Genomic DNA, 9,282 nt, shown 5'->3' on the forward strand with positions numbered 1-9,282 from the left:
GGCTATTTTGACGTTTAGCTATTTTTTCAGCTACATGCTAGCTGTTTTGGCTAGCCAAAGTTTTTTTATTTTAGTTTTTTAGGCTAATTTGGCATTTAGCTAATGTTTTAGCTGGCTATCAGCTTCAGCGTTTTCAGCTATCAGTGTGAGCGTTTTCAGCTATTAGCTTCAGTGATTTCAGCTATTAGCTTCAATGATTTCAGCTTTCAACGTCACCATTTTCAGCTATCAGCTTAAGCATTTTTCAGCTTCAAACTTTTCACCATCAGCGTTTTCAGCTACTAACTTCAATGATTTCAGCTATCAACTTCAGCGTTTTTAGCTATCAGTGTGAGCGTTTTCAGCTATTAGCTTCATCTATTTCAGCTATTAGCTTCAATAATTTCAGCTTTCAACGTCACCATTTTCAGCTATCAGCTTAATCACTTTCAGCTTCAAACTTTTCACCTTCAGGGTTTTCAGCTACTAGCTTCAGTGATTTCAGCTATCAACTTCAGCGTTTTTAGCAATTACCTTCAGTGATTTCAGCTATCAATTTCAGCATTTTTAGCTATCAGCTTCAGTGTTTTCAGCTATGAACTTTAGAATTTTTTGCTGTCAGCATAAGTGTTTTCAGCTATTAGCTTCAGTGTTTTCAGCTATTAGCTTCACTGATTTCAGCTATCAATTTCAGCGTTTTCTGCTAAAAAGTAATGGTTTAAAGTTTTAAAAATGTAGTTTTAGATTGTTCAATAAATGTTTATTCTGTTTGGCCCATGACCTAAGGTTGGATTTTAGCCCCTTTTGGGATTAAGTTTGACACCCCTGCTTTATATCCAGCAAAATCAACTTTTTTGAGGTTTCAAGTGTATTTTATTGTTCATTCCTTGTGAAAAACAACTCAAAAGCGATGTTTTGACCCATTCACACATCTCTGAGCATTCCTATAATACCCTGCCCTCTGAGCACCAGCCCCTTCCAATTCACGAAAATGAGCTGGTCCTCACAATAAACGTTTTTCAGATGACCAAGGGGGACCCGGCGCTGCGCAGATCTCCTGCAGCGCGGTGTATGCTGGTTAGTTTCTGTCACCGACGTCAAATGTGCGCCGTAAGGTGTTTCATATTGTTGTAAAGCTGCACTGCTTTACTAACTTTACATTTGTAAAGTGTTTCATGCAAAAGTGTTTTACATTAACTTTAAATTAGTAGATAGTTCCCTTTAAGGGCAAAGCTGCTATGCGATAATAACCTTCCTAACTTTATACTAGTGAAGTGTTGCATATTGGTGCAAAGATACTTTACATTGCTAACTTTACGTTAGTAAAATGTTGCATATCGGCACAAAGCTGCTTTACTTTGCTAACTTTACATTTATCAAGTGTTTCATGAATGTGTTTTATAGTAACTTTATATTACAATAGAGTTTCCCCTCAGGGAATAGCTGCTTTACTGTACTAACATTTCTAACTTTCCATCAGTAAAGTCTTGCATATTGGCACAAAGATGACTTAGCTTACCAACTTTACATTAGTAGAGTGTTCCATATTGGCACAAAGATGACTTAGTTTACTAACTTTACATTATTAAAGTATTGCATATCGGCACAAAGATACTTTAGTTTACTAACTTTACATTATCAAAGTCTTGCATATCGGCACAAAGATACTTTAGTTTACTAACTTTACATTAGTAAAGTCTTGCATATTGGCACAAAGATACTTTAGTTTGCTAACTCTACATTTGTAAAGTGTTGCATATTGGCACAAAGATACTTTAGTTTGCTAACTTTACATTTGTAAAGTCTTGCATATCGGCTCAAAGATACTTTAGTTTACTAACTTTACATTTGTAAAGTGTTGCATATCGGCACAAAGATACTTTAGTTTACTAACTTTACATTAGTAAAGTGTTGCATATTGGCACAAAGATGTTTTATTTTTCTAACTTTACATTAGAAAATATTACTTTGAGCAAAGCTGCTTTTCTCCACGTCAGAATCTATTAGAAACATGCTAATTGCGTCAATCGTCAAAGAGTTACGGTAGTTCGAAGAACGTATTCTTTTGCTGATACTGGTGACACCTTCAATATGAAAGGGTTAAAGGTCACACAGCTTCAGTTGCCTATCTATATTCACATCAATTTCATCCCTTACACCACTTTTTTGTGTTTGCATTGGATTTTAACTTTAAATAAAACTTTACATTTCTATATTTTTTTAAATATATAGTCATCTAGTTTCTTTAAATTAATTCACGCAAACAAACCAGGAAGGTTCTAAGTCTTTTTTTCAGGAAATACCACCTTGTTAAATAAAGCTACTGCATTGTCTGATATTATAACATTCAACAGCCTGTTTGTCAGTAACCACACATTTCAAGTGTGACTAACTATGCAGATGAGTCCTCCTCTTCTGACTGCTTGTGGGCAGTACAATAGCCTCTGATTGCATCTGCGCGATCGCCCGCGGCTACAGTGTTTTGAACACTTTAAGTTAGTCATGTACTTTTTTACGCCTCCATTTGCTTTTTCATTACAGTGCACTGTTTATATAGCTGGAAAATGGTGTTATTATAGCCTTGCTTGAAATAATGGGATCACTCAAGGCACCAGAGGAAAAAACCTCCAAGAGCACGGAGCAGCCGGGTAACATTCACCTGCAGGGCACGAAAAATCAATAAATACAGAGATTTTTTTAGGTTTATTGTGTGCTGCAGATGTATGGTGGAGATCTCCAGGTAAAGGCAGGAAAATAAAACCTTTTACAGGGGTGTCATCTGTGGGAAAATGGAGGAAAAAGGCTTTTTTTTTCTCCTACAGAGACTGCTTCAGAAGCTTCTGGAGTCGTCTTTTATTTATCAAAGTACCAACAAGACGATCAGCTGATAGAATACAAGAAGACAAGACAATCACTAAAAGTGAAACGCAATGGGGAAAATTTTTATTTTTTTATGTATAAATACAGTATTTTGATTTTCCATTCTCTGATCCGTCTATTTCTGATCAAATGTTCTTTGGTTCTGGATCAGAAGTGATAAAACAGACATTGTGTTCAGTGCTGGTTCTATGTGAAATACATTTTTTTTTTTTTTAACCCACCTTTCTGGAATTTCTTCATAGGTTAATTGGTGACTCTAAATTGTCCCTAGGTGTGTCTGTGAGAGTGAATGTGAGTGTGATTGAGGCCCTGTGACAGACTGGCGACCTGTCCAGGGTGTACCCCGCCTTCGCCCATCAGTAGCCGGGATAGGCTCCGGCACCCCGCGTCCCCGAAGGGGAAGAAGCGGTCTAGAAAATGGATGGATGAATGAATGAATGTAAACTGTGTACTTATTCCATGCATTTCCGTTTGGATGCTAACTGTAGTTTGTTTTTTCTGTACTTGTACTTGTACATGCACAATGACAATAAAGTTGAATCTAATCCTATCTGATCTAATTGTGTCTAATTTAATTTAATTTAATTTAATCCTATCTAGTCTAATCTAATCTACTCTAATTGAATCTAATCTGATTTAAACTAATCTAATCTAATCTATTTGAATTTAATCTGATTTAATCTAGTCCAATCTAGCTAGCCTAATCTAATGTAATCTAATTTTATTTTATCTAATCTAATCGACTCTAATTGGATTTAATCTGATTTAATGTAATCTAATCTACTATAGTCGAATCTACTCTAATCTAATTTAATTGAATCTGATTTAATCTAATCTAATCTAGCCTAGTCTAATCTAATTTTATTTTATCGTATCCTATTTTATCTTATCTTATCTTATCTAATAAAGTCTAGTCTAATCTAATCTATTCAAATTGAATCTGATTTAATCTAATCTAATCTAATCTAATCTAATTTTATTTTATCTGCTCTAATTGAATTTAATCTGATTTAATCTAATCTAATCTAGCCTAGTCTAATCTCATTTTATTTTATCGTATCCTATTTTATCTTATCTTATCTTATCTAATAAAGTCTAGTCTAATCTAATCTAATCTAATCTAATCTAATCTAATCTAATCTAATCTAATCTAATCTAATCTAATTTTATTTTATCTGCTCTAAATGAATTTAATCTGATTTAATCTAATCTGGTCTAGCCTAGTCTAATCTCATTTTATTATATCTGCTCTAATTGAATTTAATCTGATTTAATCTGATCTAATCTAGTCTAACCTAGTCTAATTTAAATTTTTTTATCTACTCTAATTTAATCTAATCTAATCTAATCTAATCTAATCTTGCATAATCTAATCTTATTTTATCTAATCGAATCTAATCAAGTCTAGTCTAGCCTAATCGAATCGAATCGAATCGAATCTAATCTAAGTAACCAATAAGATTTAGGTCAGTCTCAGAGGATCTGAGAGTATAAGCCGTTCATTCTGGAGGAAAGCAAAGGGCTCAGAAAACAACTGAATACAGTGAACTGAACGACATAGTTGTGTTTTGCATTTTTGTAGTTATTTATATTGATCTAAACCACAAATGTTAAGTCAATATGAGATGTGATTATCTGCAGAGTGAGAGGATGTTAAATCTGAACGTGGAGCTCTGCTGCTGCCGTCAATGGAGCTGAGGATCCATACAACCTGCTATTTACCTGGAAATCAATGAAGCTGGAAAAATTCTGAATGAAGATGATGAATTTTGTCAATACTTCTGCAGAACACAACAGTTACAACTAAATACTGTGTCGTGTAAAATGTATGATTTTGAAAACAAGGGATGGCCAAACCACATTCACTGTCCATTTTATGAGGTACATCTCGCTGGTGTCAGGTTGGACCTCCTGTTGCCTTCAGAAACTGCCTTCCTCCTTGCTGGCTCAGATTCATTTATGATTCCATTCATGACTTGGAGCCTGATCCAGCTGGAAGAAGCCATCAGAAGAGGGTACAGTGTGGTCATAAAGGGACGGACATGGTCAGCAACAATCCTCAGGTAGCCACTAGCCTGACCCGTTGATACAAGGAAGGATTCATTTATACTTTTATATTGTTGATGCTAAATTCTGATATGTATACGTACATATTTATATATATATATATATATATTCCAGTATATGTTTATTGGTACAGGAGTTAACACTCTTAAAGAACTTTTACAACACGTTTCCTCTTTTGTACTATAAACGTTTTATCACTTTTATTGTTCTAGTATTTTATGGTACTTTGGTGACTTTTCCCCCCTTATGTCTGTTTTTTTTAAATGTTTTACTGTCTATTATATGGTTGTGGAGTTTATATTTGAACCTCAAGTCTGTAAATAAATACAATTACTTTTCCTCCTTTATTTATGCTTTTACTTAAGCATTATTAAAAAAGGTAAATTACTTTTTCAATATAAACTTGAATAGATTTGAAAAAAAAATGTTTTTTTAATTTGGCTGTAGCTCTTGGGTGTAGATTAACACAAAAAGCTCAATTTACTTGAAATACTGCTTAGATAAACGACTTTACTGAAGAACTGAAAAGTTAAAATAGCCTTGGGTTACATATGGTCAAGATGAAGACTGTTCCATTTTGTAGGGGAGCCACCTCTGGTTTAGTTTAGCCCAAATATAAATGTCAATGCAAAATGAGTCGTTTTTAACTTATTAACACATATTTAAGTAAAGGAATCCACGTTTTACTTTTTGTTGCCCCCCCCGCGGAGTGACGTCACTCAACAGGTGCGATGATTCATGCTAATTAGCGTCGTTCGGTGAGGAGCTAACGGCCCCAGAGAGCGTGAAGGAGAAAGGACCCCAAAGAGGCAGAAAAGGAGGGAAAGCAGGTGGAGACACGACATAAAAGGAGGAAGGTAAGATTTGTTTGTTTGCTCACATAATAGATGGGTGGAGTTAAATAACGCTGAGTGTAACTTCCGGTTGCTATTCCGGAAGTTGCACCCGTAATCCCTTTTACATGAGAGGCCCCAGGAATAAGGTCAATAAAGTTAATTTTATTCTTTATTTTTGCCTGTGCTAGCTTGCTTAGCTAGCCTCAAATTAATGCTAGCTGGCTGGATATGTTTTTTTCCCCCTTTTTATTATTAAAATTTTAAAAAGATGACTATTTGAAAATACATTTTAGGATAAAAGTACAATCTTTTAGACTTTTTACATCATTTTCATTGTTTAGTAAAGAATTAATGTATATTAACCTTATTCCTTGTTATTTTTGGACTATAATAGCAGTGGATTATTGCGTTGATGTAACATTTATCAAATGTTAATCATAGTTTTGTTTTTCCTGTATGATTTCTTTTTTTTTTTTTTTTTACATTTGAGCACATACTTTTGCACTCCAATAATTTTGTGTGTGTGTTTAACATGTTTAGCTTTTTTCTCATCATTATAAAATAATTTAAGATTAAAACTGCATTTCCTAGTATTTACTTATTTAAGTCGTGAATGATCAGGTCCAGATAAAAACCCATTAATGTCCTAATTTTTCCCGTCAAAAGTAACTGTTTGGCTGAATAGCACCGGTGTTGCATCGCTAATGTTTGTGAGGAGCTGTAAGTTAGCATACATCCGTATTTTTGATGAACTCCTGCAGAAAATAAATCTTAAAAAACGACGCAGGCTTTTTGAGTTTTGCTAAGAATTGTATATTCATAATTAATAGACAATTGGGAATAATTTTATGACGGATAAAAATAACATTTTTAAATATAGTTCACTGTTCACGCTACTGTACATGACTATATATTATGTCCAAAGGAAAAAGTATAGAGAAAGTCAATGCACATTCTAAAGAAATATAAGTTTAATTTCTGGATATGATGCAAAATGTAACCAACATGTATTGGTTTTCTTATGACTACATTTTTTTGTGTTTAATTTAATTTATTCATTTTTTTTTTATTGCTTGCATTTGGATATTATGTGGTTTTTTTGTGTTTAATAACGGCTTAGAATAGATTTATTCATTTTTTATTGATGTCAGAATTTCTAATGTAGTTATATTTGAATTAGATTCTTGCTTTAAATATTATTTTTAAAAATAATGAGAAGAAGCTTAGTTTAGTTAAATCATTTTTGGGTAAGATTAGCGAGCTAAAGATTTTTCATTTAAATCAAAGGAGTTATAAAGACTGTGAACTACTCTGAGAGTTTAATAAATCGAGGACTGTTTGTGGACTATGAGGACAATTGGAAATCTCTAATTTTTAAGTTTGAACTCAGTTGGTGAAGCAGTTTGCAGATGACGTTTAATGACTTAACGATGCTAATGTCCAGTAGTTTTCGAATTTCATGGAAATATTTTGGAGATTTAATCTTCTAAAATGGCCTTATTTCATTGTTTTTTTTTACAATAAAAATAGAAAAAATAGCGATATGGAAGCAAACATCTGCTTCCTCCTTATTGAACCATCTCACAGTGAAGTAAATGAAACCCAAATGGTAAAATGTTCCTTGTTTTTGTTTTATTTTGAGTCTAAATCCAGAAGCCAAACAGTCACTCCTTGTTTTCGACACCTTTTTATAAGTCCTCCACAAAGATCTTGGAGTTAGCGGTCGGCCATCTGCCAGACTACGAGAACGTGGTCTAAACTGGGTCATGCAACAATGATCCAAAGGACAGATATTGTACTAAATGTCACTCAATCTCACGTTTTAAACACGCATGACTGTGACTGACCAGTACCTCCTGCTGGACATCTCCTAAACATAGATTTAGCAGATTATTGGATCAAATTTGTACTAATTTCCCCTTGTATGATCAATACATACTCAAAAATGCTTGGAAAGAAAATTATGAACTCGATGACCACTACTAACAGGTCTCCTTCTCCAAGCTGGTCAGGGGGCCCTCTCATCAGTCGAGTTTCCACATTCTCCCAGCTCTCTAGGAAAAGAATGGGGCTCCTGCTGAGTTCTGTTGTGTTTCCTGCAGTGCCTTTGCTAAGCTACAGCTATAACTAATTGAATTAGGGCCTGTTTTCTCCTCTAAAACAGGGGTGTCAAACTCAATCGCACAGGGGGCCAAAATCCAAAACACAGCTTAGGTCGCGGGCCGAACAAGATAAACATTTATTGAACACTCTAAAACTACGTTTTTAAAACTTTAAAACTATAACTTTACCTGCAATAGTGCTAGTGTGAATGCTGTAAGCTGAATGTGGCTGCCGAAGATGCTAGTGCAGATAGCTAAAGATGCTGAAATTGATAAATGCCAGATTAACCTAAAAAACAAAAACAAAAAAACCTTAAGGTAGTCGAAATAGCTAGCAGGTAGGTGATAGAATAGCTAAACTTAAAAATAGCCTAAAAAATCGTATTAATTGCCAAAATAGTCCAAAAAGCTAGCAGAATGTCATTTTTTTAAACTTTAAAACCATAACTGTTAAACATTATTTTGAATAATAAAAATAGTAATAATGATAACATTAGCCAACACAGCTAGATTGTCAATATTAGTCTAGCTTCAAAACAACCTAAATAAAAAAAAAAATGCCAAAACAGCTAGCTTATCGCTGAAATATTAGCTAAACTCCAAAATAGCCTAAAAAATCTTAGTAAATGCCAAAATAGTCCAAAAGCATGCCAATTTTTAAAACTTTAAAACTGTTAAATATAATTTTGAATAATACAAAAGGCAGGAGGCCTAAATTAGCCAAAACAGCTAGGATGCAAAATATTAGTTTAACTCTAAAACAATCTTAAAAAAAAAAAAAAAAGTCTAAATTAACAGCTAGCATGTAGCTGGAATATTAGCTAAACTTCAAAAAGCTAGCAGAATGCCAATTTTTAAAACTTTAAAACTGTAACTTTTTAACATAATTATGAATAATAAAAAGAAAGGAATATTATTGGAAAATAAATCAACTTAAACTTTAAATAACTTAATATTTTACTCTCCATTAAACTATATTTTGTCAAAATTATTCAAGTTAGAAATGAGCTCAAGATAACATCAAGGTATTAATAACAATCAAATAAAATGATCTGGAGGGCCGGACAGAATTACCCGGAGGGCCGGATCCGGCCCCCGGGCCTTGACTTTGACATGTGCTCTAAAAGAGACTTTTGGTTGATTGTGGATACAATTTCCGAGACATTTTTGAATCAGGTCTTTAATTGGTGAATGTTTCAGTTTACAGGTTCCAGTAGCTTCACTGATTACATTCAAACCAGCAGAGTCCATGTGGCCGATTTGGTAGCTCTTGTGTTGTCCGAACACCGACCCCAGGACTCCAGGATGGGATGGTGGTGCTACATGTTATGACATGTCCATCGACCAATAGGAGTAACCGCTGCTCCTGCTTGGGCACTAACTTAAAACACAGTTGAAAACGGGGATGGAGATCAATC

Source organism: Oryzias melastigma, linkage group LG2, assembly GCF_002922805.2.
Source record: "Oryzias melastigma strain HK-1 linkage group LG2, ASM292280v2, whole genome shotgun sequence".
NCBI lineage: Eukaryota > Metazoa > Chordata > Actinopteri > Beloniformes > Adrianichthyidae > Oryzias > Oryzias melastigma.